Here is a 14,058-nt window from a genome sequence, read left to right as displayed (position 1 = left end):
TTTCAAACTTTAGGGCTTTGTATAAATTCCATGAAGCTAACATATTCTAGCTTGATGGCCTCATCCTAGCCAAACGTTGCTCTGAGCTGCTCCTTAGTCAATAGAGGCATCTTATGGGTTCGGCAAGGGTTTGCATATACAACAGTCCTGCTCAGAGGCTCATAGTGCAAAGTTTACAGTGCTACAGAACATGCTTCTCTGTATTAGTTAACCCTTTGGAGACGTAAGAAAATATTAAACTACCTGATATCGACTCCTAGGGGTGAATTTTGAAAAGATGATACTTCAATTCTACCTATCCAAGTAATGAAATACAGTCTGAAAAAAAATGATGACTGTCACTTTTTTTTTCAGAAAAATAGACAAGATAAACATTAAGAAATAAAGTCATATTCTGTTATTGGCGAAAATATTATGTTCATTCCAGTCCATGAAGTAAAATAGTAAGTAGATTAACATGTTTATGTTTCTCCTTGATTTTCAGTTTTGGGGGTATCTAGTGACAATTTTCCACACTGTCTTCTGAGTTCTTACTTTAGGAGTTACTTGTCTTCCTTTGAAAGACCTAGCCATACACCATCCAAAGGGAGCCCACAAAGAACATCAGCACGTGTACCAGGAATTCCATCTTGACATGTGTTCCTTTGCTGCCCTCTACTGTGAATATCTGTAATTTGTAGAAGGCTGACAGAAGGTAGGATAGTGTGCTTATAAAAAAGGAAAACACTGAGCAAAAAACATTGTGCTCACTTACTCTGGAAAGAGTAACTTAAAAGGAGTGGGAGCTAATCTTATAAATAAACTATGTGAAAGTGGCCACTTTAAGCAACCATCATTAAAACAGTGTTCCAAAACCATGACACAGCAGGCTACATGGAGCCAGCTTGTTTCTGTCATGGCTGGAAGAAATCATATCCAGATCATAAGATGGGATATTTTCATTTATAAGAAAATGACTGAAAGATCAAAAAATGCCAATCTTCTCTTTCTAAATGTCACATTCTTTCCTGAGAACAGAAGGGCATTTATTTTTCTCTTTTATCAAAACTAACATAGGACTTGCAGTCAAGTGTTAATGAAGTTTATACGTGGACTAATTGCTCATTCTTGTTGTTGTTATTGCTTGCTTGTTTTTTTCTGCACTGGGAGTTGAGCCTAGGGTTTACATGTGCTAGGCAAGGACTCTACCACTGGGCTGTATATACAGCCTACCAACTTCATTTTGAGCAAAAGCACAATGCTCAGTATATTTACTTCTATCTTTCCTTCTTTCTTCCAACAAGTATTTATTGAGTTTACATATGTGCACAGTACCCTGTAAAGAGTCAGTATTAATGGACATGTTCCTGTTCTTATGGGATTTGAGGTCTGAAACATCACAAGTATTGAACAACAATTTTAGGACTAATTAGTTATTGGATATAATTTTTGTGGTTCTGGTAATAATAGTCTTCCTAACACACACACACACACACACACACACACACACACACACACGGGAAGGGAATTTGATGTAGTCAAGGAGGTATGGAAAGGTTCCTGTTCTCATGGGACTCGAGGTCTGAAACATCACACATATTTAACAACAATTTCAGCACTAATTAATTACTGGATATAATTTTGTGGTTATATTAATAATAGAATACTTAACTAACATATAACCACATGATATATTATTTATTTATATATTATAGTACATACAATATATAACATGATGTTATAGATGTATAATATGTAATATACTATATATTTAATGTATAATGTATATTAATAAATATAATAATATATTACAATATATACATATTGGAAAGAAATTTGATGTAGCCAATTATGAGCAGCTTAGCGTAGTAAGAACTAACAGGAATAAACTGGGACACATGCCTCTGGGGAACAAGAGACGCATGTGGGACTCTAAACTACCCAGTCAGTCTTCTTTATATTCAAAATGTACATCTTAGTAATGGAAGCCAACAAGTTTAGTGCTTGCATTTCATCATTTACATTTTTGTATTTTCTGACATTTTGTCCTAATCAATATTTGATGGAATAGAAATTATGGTAAATCACATGTTTTTTCTGGGAAATTTGAAATTTGTAGTGTTCCCTTCCTTCCCATTTTTATTGCTTTTAAAACAGTTTTATTTGTGCTATGTCTTCATTTATAAAATCAGAAACTATATCAAATTTATAGCTTACCTCAAGCTCTAGGGTTGTGTGTGTGTGTGTGTGTGTGTGTGTGTGTGTGTCTGTGTGTGTATCCACAGGTAGACCATACCCTGTTATTCTCAGCCCAAGAATGTCAGAGTTACATTTTTGCTTAAGAATAATCACTCTGCTGTCTAAATTGGGACAAGCAGAGAGCAGTTTTCATTTGTTTGTTTGTTTGGGTTTTTGTTTGGTTTTGTTTTGTTTTGATGGAACATTGTGTACTGCCATTAAACTTAATGCAGGCTTGGAATGAGAAGACTGTGGACATTTTCAAGGACTTTTTAAAAGACAACGAGAAAGATAGCGCATTAATTAGATTGGACTGTGTAATGGAGTGACTGGAGTTGGACTGGAAGGTAAAAGCATCTCTAAAGCGCTGAAGGAAAGTGAAATATTACTCCTTCTACGTCTTCTCTGTAATTCAAAACAAAAAGGTACATTCTCACACCTTTGCCCTGCTCACATATAAGCCATGTATACAACCCCAAATGTCAGCATTCTAGCACATTCCAGGCCCATGCTGTACTAAACTGGCACTGAATATAGGTCTTCTGTCCTAATTAGATTTAGCTGCCAGCTTGACACTGTTTAGAATCCCCTGGGAAAGGGACATGTCAACTGAGGAATTGCCTAGATCAGATTGGTCTGTGGGCCTGTCTGTGTGGGCATTGTCTTGACTAATGATTTGAATGGAAGGGATTCACTTACTGTGGTCAGTACCTCCCCTAGGCAAGTGACCCTGGGCTCATATAAGAAAGTCAGTGGAACCTAGGGCTGGGACTGAGCCAGAAAGTGAGCAAGAAAGCAGCATCCTCAATGATTTCTGCTTTAGTCCCTGCACTGACTTCTGTCAATGATGGGTTATGACCTGGAAGTATAAGCTGAAATAAGCCCTTTCTTCCCCTAAGTTGTTGTTAGACATGGTGTTTATTCCAGCAACAGAAAGCAAATTAGAGTATCCTCTCACTAAAAACATCAATATATTAAAGCTATTTAAACAATATGTATATGAACAATATGTATCTATTGTTTATATAAGGGCATGTACTTATATTTACATGTGCACACAAGTATAAGAATACACATGTATATGTATGCATATACAGCTATGTGTATATGTGGGTGGGTATGCATCTGAACTTGAAAAACATGGGAATGAGATTGTAGCTGCCGAAACAAAGCAAGAGGCAAGTTCAGTGATATGAACCTGTTCAATAAAATCTTAGAAAATTATTATAGATCTCATTTTAATCTATAAAATAGTACTAATTGCAGTACTTAGATCATTTAGCATATTACTAGGACTGAATGAAATAACATATAAAATATTTAAAGCAGTGCTCAGCGCACGTTTAAATAAAAGAAGACTATGTCTGTATTCATCTGCTCTTAATAAGAATTCAGCCCTTCCAGAGCTAAAACCATAATGCACATTTGGGGCAAAATATGTCACCTAGGATTTATGTGGTAGTTGCTGGGAATGTAATCCTGCATAATCCACTAATGCTCACAACCAGCCATGAGAATTTAACACAGTGTCTGTGCTTTGTGCAGGGTTGAAAAGAAAGGAAAAAGAAATCAGCTGTGACAAAAGCTCACTGGAAAGCTTTTGCCATAAATTGGTCCAAAGACTATTAACTGATATTTTCAAGTAAAATTTAATTAGGAAGTCTCACGATCCCAAAGTCATTGTCCTAAGCAAAGAGAACACTGCTCTGCATGTAGGTAGCTTGAACTTCAAATGTCCTCCTCTGGCTTAGGAGGTGAAGGCTTTGGTCTCAGTTGGTGGCATTGTTTTAGGAACTTGAGGAGGTGAGGCCTTGGTGGAGGAAGTGGATCCCTGAGGGAGTGTCTTTGAAGTGTAGAAGGCCTCTACTGTTTCCTGGTCACTAGGAGGTAGGCAGCCTCTGTGACACACTTCTGCTATAATGATATTCTGCCTCATTCTAGAGTCAAAGAAACAGACCCAGCTGACCTTTGATTGAAATTTCTGAAACCGTAAGTCAAATAAAGCTTTTCTTCTTTACAATGTTTCTTTTGCATATCATGAAACAGTGAGAAATGACCAATGCAGTATTATAATAAATGTTTAAAAGCCGAAAGAAAAAAAAAAACCCAAAAAACAAAAAACAAGGTGGAAGGAGTCAGCGCACCACCAACAGAAGAACTGAGTCTAAAATCTTCACATTGAAGAGGTTGAAAAGGATTACAAAAGAATCTATGTGATGAAAAAAATAAAAAGTGGGGGAGTAGAAGCAGGCAAATAACTGTGAGTTTAAGGTCTGGCTCGTCTACTTAGTGAGTTACAGGATAGCCAGGGCTACATAGGGAGACCCTGTACAAACAGAACAACCAACAGAAACCAAACCAAACAAATAAAAACAACCAAAACCAAACCAAACCAAACCAAACCAAAACCAAAAGAAAAAAAAAAGGAGCAAAAAATTGACAGTATCATAACATAGAACAAACTATAATATAAATAGAAAAATATACTCAGACTGCTTAAGTGGCAGAACAAATTTCAGAAAGAGACTTATTGGGCCACATTAACATAAAGCAAGAACTTCAACTTCCACAGACTGTGAACACCACCACCACCAAACAAACAAACAAATAAAACAATAAGAAACAAACAAAAAAGAGTGAGCTCAGGAATAGCTGAGTTTCAAAGTTAAAACACCAAAGAAAAAAGCTCTTCTACAGGTTATGGCTTTAATGGAAACCACTATTAAATCAATTGTTCACCCTCTGTTGTGGCCCAATCGTTAAAAACTACTGACTATGCACACAAAGCTTCTGTTGAACTGTTGGGGATTTATGCTTTGATCTTAAACTTACTGGAAAGAACTTCTACTTGCTCCCAAATGGACAAGATATATGAAAGATAGAAATAGAAAGAAAAAAAAATACTGTCCCAGTTTCCTTCTCTGTTGCTGTGATAAAACACTGACCAAAATCAACATGGGTGAAGGGTTTTAGTTTGCAGATCAAAGTCCATCATTGAGGGAAGCCAAGGCAGGGACTCATGGCAGGGGCTTGAAGGAGAAACCATGGAGAGCACAGCTTATGTTTTTGCTTCCCCTGGGCTTACAGGCTTGCTTCCCCTGGCATGCTCAAATCTTTCTTCTTTATAGCCTAGAGTGCCTGTCCAGGGAAGGAATGGCACACAGTGGTCTGGTTCCTTTCTTCTTCAACATCAATCAAGAAAATACCCCACAGACAAACCCATAGTCTATTCTGATGGAATGGAAACAATTCTTCCATTGACGTTCCCTCTCCTCAGACAACTCTAATTTATTTTGAGTTGTCAAAAATTACTCATCACGATACATCTGTGAGAAGTAGAACTAGATGAGACCTATGATCACCTCAACTCTATGAGCAACTCTATTGCACCAAGCAAGGCACAACAGGAAGAGTATAAGTAAATCCATCCCAAGCCCACACAGAGTTGAGAGATACTGAAGTTATCAGCCAGGCAGGAGATCCACTGCTACATTCACAAGGCACACAGAACAAATACCAGAAAAGTCAAGCCTTTGTAGAGAGGCTTGGAGTCCTAGAGTAGTTGCTATTGTAAACCACCCCAGACCCTAAAAACAAACCTTAATAGGACAGAGGGGACTCACAGGCAGCTGCTTAGCAAATGTCTAAAATATTTAAATAAACAGAATGTAAACACTCTACAACTTAAAAATCACAATCAGCATCCAAACAAACAAACAAACAAAAAACCAAAACAGTATAAGACATTGAAAGAAGCACAAATACTTACCCCACAGCAGAAAGTAAAAGCTATAAGGAGATTCTGAACTGTCAAGTACAATTGAATCAGCAGATAAAGACAAAAAAGCATCCATTATAATTATGCTCAAGGATTTAAAGAGACTTGAAGGACACTCACAAAATAACAAATGAAGTGTCTAGCTTTGAAAATGCAATACCTTGAACAAACATTTCGCAGGTGTGATATATAGGTAGATTATAATTTCCAAGAGAAAAGTATCATTGAATTTCATCAGAAAGTTACTATGCAAACAGAAGCACAAAGAGAAAAAAAAAAACCTACTGAAAATGGACTTTTGTGAACTACTGGAAAACCATGAATTTGATTGATAATCTAAATCTCTAGATTTAAGAGGCTTAATAAAGTAGAGCTATACTAAACACAACGAATATTATTTCTAAACACATCACAATCAACTGGCCGAGGACCAGCATTCAGGAAAACACTCGAAAAAGCAAATGGCCTCACAAATAAACACCCGGGGACGCAGTATTGATGGGATCAAACAAGCCCACCACAGACCTAGTTTCAGTAACAAGTAACCCAAAAAGTAATGTGAATACTTCCTTAAGGCACTGAAAGACAATTTCTATTAATTTAAAATTTTCTATCCTAACAAAACATCATTCCAAACTGAATGCGAGACAAAGATGTTGTCAGAAAAATAAAAGCTAGGAGAATTTGTTCCCAGAAGAAATGCTTCATAATTAATGCTAGCAACATCCTTCAGGCTGAAGGAAAATATTTCCACACACTGATTTAAGACAGCAGAAAATGATAAAGGGGAGCTGCAGTGGTGGTGCGGAGACAGTCCACTCTTCTACCTAGAGTTCTTCTCTTGCCCTTCTTGCCAAGAATGGAGTGGGCATACAGTAATGAAAATAGGTAGAATTTTATTTGCCAAGAAGGAGTTAAGAATCAAAATGTGAAGTAGAAACCCTGAGACCTAGAGATGCCAACCAAAAGTGTCTGTGTTACAGCTCTATGACCTCAATAGGCGTCATGGCATCAACTGTGAGATTATTGACAAGCAGCGCAGCTGTAAGTGTTAAGAGGGTCTCAGGATGCCAACTGAGAGCATCCATTGCCAAGCAATGGATGAGGACCAGGGCATCAAATAACAGAAAAGGTCTGATGGCCCAACAAGTCTTGCCGTGCAGCTCAAAGACTGAGGTAGTAACGTTGGTTCTTGAAGCAGAAGTTAGCTCAGAGGCAGGAAACAAATTCCCAACATATAAAGCAGGTGCAATATTTCTGTGAGTAGAAGCAGTGAGAACATGATGTTGCTAAGTCTGCAGTGGATCTTTCTCTGGCAAGTCTTAGAGTTCTGTCCCACCCCACACCCACTTCCCCATCCCACCCCTGAATCACAGCCAGGGGTCAGCTGAGAGCTAGAATCTGGATAGAAGCTGGAGTCTGTATGGGACTCCATCAATTTCAGACTCTGAAATTTCCTTCTCTTCCTCCTTGGAGCAGTCATCCAATGTGTCTGTCGATCCTGAACCTTTAGGCCCTATTTTATAGACTCAGATGGGCTCTGATTGGCAGGGGTACGGGTCTATGCAAATGTATACAAGATGGAACCAATCAGGAGTTAGCTTTTAAACCCTGACTTTTAGAGTATTTTTTGGTTCGAACTTATGATCTTTCTCCTCTCCACATCTTTCTAGATATTGCACCCAAAATGGGGAAAGTGGAAGAAGAAACGGCTGAATTAAATAATCAATCATTACTTTTTTTTCTGTTTGTCACCCTACCCTTAACCCCAGTTACTACCCATGAAAAGCAGCCTGTTGGATTTAGCAGGTTGAGCATAGGTTAGGCTACTGGTGGCATTGTTGAAAGTGTAAGTCTTTGAGTCCCACAGATCTGAATCTCTATGGATTTCAAAAGACAGACAACAGCATTTATGTGAAGATTTGATACAACTCTCTGATCTCAGTCTCTAGAATCCTAGGATAATATACATAAACCATCCACTATACCTGGTAGGTTGGACTTTCATATTTTGCTTTTTAGTACTTTAGAAATGTATCTTTTTATGGTGTGAGATGGGTATTGATTTTTAATCATTTCCATGTTTATATAATTTTATTAAATTTTTTCTAAATGTGTTTTATTTTTCCGCTAATATAAAATGTCAGCTTTATCATGGAATATATTTCTATATACATTAGTTTGTTTCTGAAATCTATTTTACTCTGCCAAAATATCTAATTAGAAGATGATATTAGCTAGTTTTAATAACTGTGGTAATAGATATTCTTTATTCTTAGCAGAGAAACAAATCCTCTTACTGATATATTTTCAAAACATGTTATTGGCTCTTTATATATACTTTTTCTTGATGTACTTAACTATCAATTTGTCATAAAATTCATAAAAATTCTACTAGTGTACTGGAAAGTATTGCACTCAATTTATTAAATTGAGATTTTTTTGTTCTTTTTGATATAATGAGTTTTTCTCATTTTAGAGAGTGATCTGACTCACTGTTTACTAAAAACAAGGGCTAGTTTTTAACTTAAGAATTTTGATGGCCCCACAATGTTTGTAATCAATTCACTCAAAAATAACAACATCAAGACACATATATCAAGTGAGACTTTCTTTTTCTTTTTTTTTATTAGGTATTTTCTTCATTTACATTTCCAATGTGAGAGTTTCATATAAATTTTATTGTTGTTTATATTAAATCATTTCCCTCCCCTTAAGCAGTCCTGTCTTTCCCCATCTCAGTAAATGAAATGTCTAGATACTTTGTTGCAAAAGCTCATAATTATAGAGAATTTTTTTTTACACTCCACAACTAATATATAACCAAGAAAGAAGATGTGGCTTTGAGTTTTACATATTAATTTATCCCAAACCTGTTTTCTTTTTCTCGGAAAGTGTACTTTGTTTTTTAAAGTAACATATGAAGGGACTCTGGCCCTCTCAAGTGTGGTGAGCTTGGCTCTGGCAGACCTTTTTTTCCCATTCCCTTTACCTGGCTAAAAACTGTTACATTACATAACTAAAGCTAGCCCCCAAGGTTCATTTCCTTATTTGGCCACTTCCTTCTCCTGAGGCTGACTAGCAGGGTTCAGCTATCAAAGTATTGAAGCAGAGCAATGAAAAGCTCACCTAATGAACACGCCCAATTAAAATCAAGCACTGCATCCTCACACAGACTTTCCCATTTTACCTTTAGAAATCACCATTTTCCCGTAGGCCTTGTCTGTCTCCTGAATCCAGAGGCACAAATATCCTCCCCACTGTCCCTCCCCAGCCCCCATTCCCTTCCCCTTCTCCTTCATCACTCATCCTCTATCTCCTGTCTTTGTTTCTTATTCCCTCCCCTTTGTCCCTGTGGGTCAAATAAATCTCCTTTGTGCTGACAAAAGGATCTTTCGGGGAGGAGGGTTGGAAGTGAGGTTGGGGTGGGGGTGGTCAGATCCTGGGCTAATACTTTGCATAATAGCATACACAATAGTAGATTTCTTTGTGATCACCATACATGCTGGTCATGAATACTGATCACATTCACCCCTCCTTTTCCACTTCCTGTTATGGATCACCTTCCTTCACCAAAGTCATTTTTCTGACTGGTGAAAGATCCATACATTTACTTTATCCACTTCTGGTTTTGAATAAGGATGTCCCATAATAGGCTCATAGGTTTGAATGCTTGGTCACCAGAGGGTGGCACTTTCTGAAAGATTTAGGAGGTGTGGCCTTGTTGGAAGAAGTGCACTACTGGATGTAGGCTTTGAGGTTCTCAAAACCCAAGCCAAGCCCAGTGCCTCTCTCTTCCTGCTCCCTACAGATCCAAATACAGACCTCTCCACTACATCTCCAGCACCTCATCTGCCTCATGTTGCTATGCTGATAATGGACTAAACCCCTGAAACTGTAAACAAGCCCCAATTAAATTATTTCCTTTATAAGTCTTCATGTGGTCATGGTGACTCTTCTCAGCAGCAGAGCACTAAGACACCAGCCAAAACTTTTCTCTACATATCTATCTGGTATTCTCTCTAGGTTGATATAGCACTACCCATCAGGTGACATATTGGAACTAAGAATGAGGCTGCCACCACAGTGCATCTATAATCAAGAAGCCGAGGTCAATGAATGTTTGTGTTCAGCTCATTTTCTCATTTGTATTCATGGTAGCTCCCTGGCCTATAGAATGGTGTCACAGTGGGTAGGTCTTCCCTCCTCAACTAACCTCATCTAGATAAGCCCTCAGAGGCACAAGAAGCCTGTCACCTAGGTGATTCTAGGTCCTATCAAATTGATAATATAGATAAACCATCATGGGGGATGTAGGGTTAACATGTCTCTAAGATACCTTTTTTTTCTCCACAAAGAAATATACAGAAAGAGAAGGGAGTTATTAGTGTGACTCATATGCTCTGATTGACAGTAAGAGTCCAGCACTGAACGGGTCAGACAAAATGACTTCCTTGTTCTGGAAAGTCAATAAATATACCAGCAAAATAAACATTCTCAAGGAGGGAGCCGTGTGCCAGAGAAGTTATTGCAGATAGTAAAATTGAGGAAAGCTTCAAGGGGTGATATCCAAGCTTAGAATAAGCCGATTTTGTGAAGAGTAGAAGTAGGAGGTTTCTGCAGAATGGAGAACCAGGAAGGATGTTCTGTTCAAATGCACACACAGGCACACACAAACTCCACTGGACTTTTCAAAGTAAAGAGAAATATGGTGGAAAATAAAAACAGATTAACAAGCAGCAGTTTGGGGGGCTTTTTGCTGTACATTTTATTCTAAAACCAGTCAATTCTAAACACCATATGTAAGCAAGCAGGAACTTGTTTTCAAATTGAAAAGGGAGTTTTGACTACTTGTGAGGATCAGAGAAAGCTAGATTGTGTTGTGTTGGGGGGGGGGGAGGGTCCCTAGAGGGATTAGAGACAACAAAACAGGAAACATCAGGGGCGGTAGATGTTCAGTCCAGTTGTATGAATGAGCTGGTGAGCTTTCTCGTAGGATATGAGGACTGCTTCTATCTCCTTGGCAACCCTCTTGCCACTCCCCTCACTCTCCTTCGAGTTTCCACTGCCTAACAGCTTTAAATCTTGAAATAAATGTCTTTTACTCATGGAAACCTATGAGTAAACCTATGTGTATAAAGTGTCTCCTTGCGATACTGGGCATGCTTTTGTCTTTGCTCATTAGCTTGCTGGAAGCTTAAAGAGTAACCTAACCTATTTTCTGGCTCAGAGTAGCTTCAGTGTCTAGTTCCTTAGTCCAATGTCCTACTTTATACTGAGCTTCACCTGAGCCCTGTGTCCTTGGAAAGACATTCATGCTGAGAATCCTCTCTCTCTCTCTCTCTCTCTCTCTCTCTCTCTCTCTCTCTCTCTGTGTGTGTGAGTGTGTGTGTGTGTATTTTATGTGTTTGTGTGTATGTAGGTGTGTGCTTTTGTTACTGTCTTAGTGGAAGAAGTTAAAAGGTATTCAAGCAACTAAACTAGTAAAACACAACTGTAAACACTTTCTATTCAGTCAGATGACCTTGGCCCTCCCAATGGCAAAAGAAGCCTGCCAGCAAATCACCACAGCTAAGACATGTCTCCTATCCCCCATAAAGATCAAAGGCAAAGCCATTCTGCCAAGATATTATGACCTCCTTAATTTCCCACTGCATTTTTGCCTGTCACAGAAAAGGGAAATAGCGCAGCCTTTTTATATCCTGAGGAAACACATAATCTACTGGTAGGATATTCCTTTGTGAAAGTTCTAAGGATTAAAACAGAGCCCTAAGTAAAAACAAAAAGTAACAGACAGACAAATAACTACTGCTGGCGTATAGGAAAAGACAGAATCTTACATGTGTGTGCCTGGTAAAAAGAATAACTAGGAAAGACTATCAGAACTACAACCTTGTGGAGAGCCAATGTGGCCCTATTCAGAAAATATATCTGCAGTGACATGTATCCAACAGCTGCCTGTTTATAGATGTAATGATGCCATCCTTCTTGCTGAACCTTGAAGCCAGAATTACTATTCCAAACACACTTATGTAATCTCCCCCGCTTTGTTTTTAACACACTTCATTCATTCCTCCATCTCTTCCAATCTGTTTTTTGCTTGTATGGCATGTGTTTCACACAATAATGTTTACTACTTATTTCAGCGTTACAGTTTAGAGGGCCTCTCTGTGTTATTTATGGAATGACAGCTAAAGTACAAAAGGAGTCAGATGAAACATTAAACATTAAATTAAAAACTATAGAGACAAGGTCATTATTTAACTGAAGAGGAGGAAACAGCCATTGTAAATATAGATGAACTTAGTTCAACAAAGTAAGATCTGAGAGACACAGACAAAAATATATTATTGTTGGAGATCTCTGCAAGTGTCACTGCCATCGGAGAAAAGAACAAATGAACCTGAGAGGCAAGAAGGAAAACTTGGTTCAGGCTCACTTACACAGTGCTGCTTCAAACTTCCAGAGAGTCTGACACCAGGTTGTTTATTGTTAGCATATTTAAGAACAGTACAATTTGGGGAGGGGGTGCTTCCTGGTGTAATAAAATTCTCTGTGCACAAGGAGGCATACTGACATCAAAACTCAACTCAAAGTTCATGCCATTTCTTCCAAGAAGATTCTAGAGATAGGCTACATGTATTAGATTAAGGGTCTAGGAAAGGCTATGGAGCAGCCTATCATGTAGACAGTGAGGTCATTTGGGCTATACATGTTACATCTCTCCTAAGGATGGGTCCTATTGACTGAGAAACAAGGGTAAAGATACAGGTCTAGTGAAAAAGAGTCTGGAGCAAACATTTTGGAGGATTTGGAAGAGGTCTTGCTCTACAGAGAGCAAAGATCACCGCATGATTAACAATCTCCACTCCCAGACTTCTGAGTGGAAAACATGTATTTCCTTCTTTGAAGAGACAACCCTGCCATTGTTGATTTCCCTAGTGATCTGTCAGCACAAGGACCTTTGTACTCCCAACATCCTGCTTTCAGTAATGGACATATTTCAGCTTCTCTCACAAAGTAAAGTTAACCAAAGAAAACCCAGAAACACATAAGAGTTAACCTACATTAGCACCAAGTAGACATAACAAATACTTGAGAGTAAGTTAACTAGTGGCTACAGAACACACATTTCTCTCACATACACGGACACATTCACTAGCAAGGTGTAATGGCTAATTTTGGTTGTCAATTGAATCGTATTTAGAATCACCAGAGGATTCTTTGACTTACGTGAGATAGAAAGACTCACTTGAATAAGGGTAAAATCATTCCATTGGCTGGGGTCCCAGACTGAATTTAAAAAAAAGTAATTGAGCTGAACACTAGTACCCATCTCTCTGCTTTCTAAGTGGAGACACAATGCTGTCAACAGCTGCTTCACACTTCCTCACCATGAGGTATCCTTTCCCCACACCCCCTTCCCATGTCCCAAATAAACTTCATTTTATACTAGGAAAAAAAAAGAGATTGAATGCTTGCTTGCGTAAAATGGGATTAATTCATGGTACATCTACATGGCATGAAACCCCAAGACAAGAATAGTTTGACTTGATGGAGTACTAGCTCCCTTGAAGGGAGCACTATCCCACCAGAGTAAGTTGTATGCTAGCCTCATTACAAGACAAGAATGTATGGAAAATAAGACCAGCCAGAAGAGTGCTGTTTCTGCCTCCTGAACATAGGCCTGACCACTTTCTGGCTGTATATGTCTACTGGCTGCAGGTAGGCCAAGAAAACAAAAACAAAAACAAAAACAAAAACAAAAAACCCAAACCCTCCTTTTTGTGAAGTCTCTCATGTCTCACGTGACAGGGAGATGCAGTATATTAGCCAATGAAGGATCTCAGAGTCTGCATCCACATCCTAAATGTCTCAAACAACAGAGAGGCAAATAGCAACGACTCTGCTTTCAAAGTCTCCTGAACAGATTTATAAGTGTGCTGAGAACAGAGGAACCTTGTACATAAGCCTACCACTGAGTAGTATGGTCCCTGCACTCTAATGCAATTGGTCATACCCTTTATCCTGACATTCAAGTCTTCTTCTTAGCACAAGCTAAA

General features: G+C 38.4%; 1 long non-coding RNA gene across 1 annotated transcript; it reads left to right on the top strand.

The window, feature by feature from the left end:
* The first annotated feature begins 7,064 nt into the window (after positions 1-7,064).
* On the top strand, positions 7,065-7,980 carry Gm46984. The gene is made up of 2 exons (XR_001785432.1): positions 7,065-7,171; positions 7,669-7,980. It is a non-coding gene; the product is annotated as a predicted gene, 46984 (long non-coding RNA).
* The last annotated feature ends 6,078 nt before the right edge of the window (positions 7,981-14,058 follow it).

The sequence above is a fragment of the Mus musculus genome, chromosome 6, assembly GCF_000001635.26.
Source record: "Mus musculus strain C57BL/6J chromosome 6, GRCm38.p6 C57BL/6J".
Classification (NCBI taxonomy): domain Eukaryota; kingdom Metazoa; phylum Chordata; class Mammalia; order Rodentia; family Muridae; genus Mus; species Mus musculus.
Note: the sequence above shows the minus strand (reverse complement) of the source record. Positions and strands in the feature narration are given on the sequence as shown.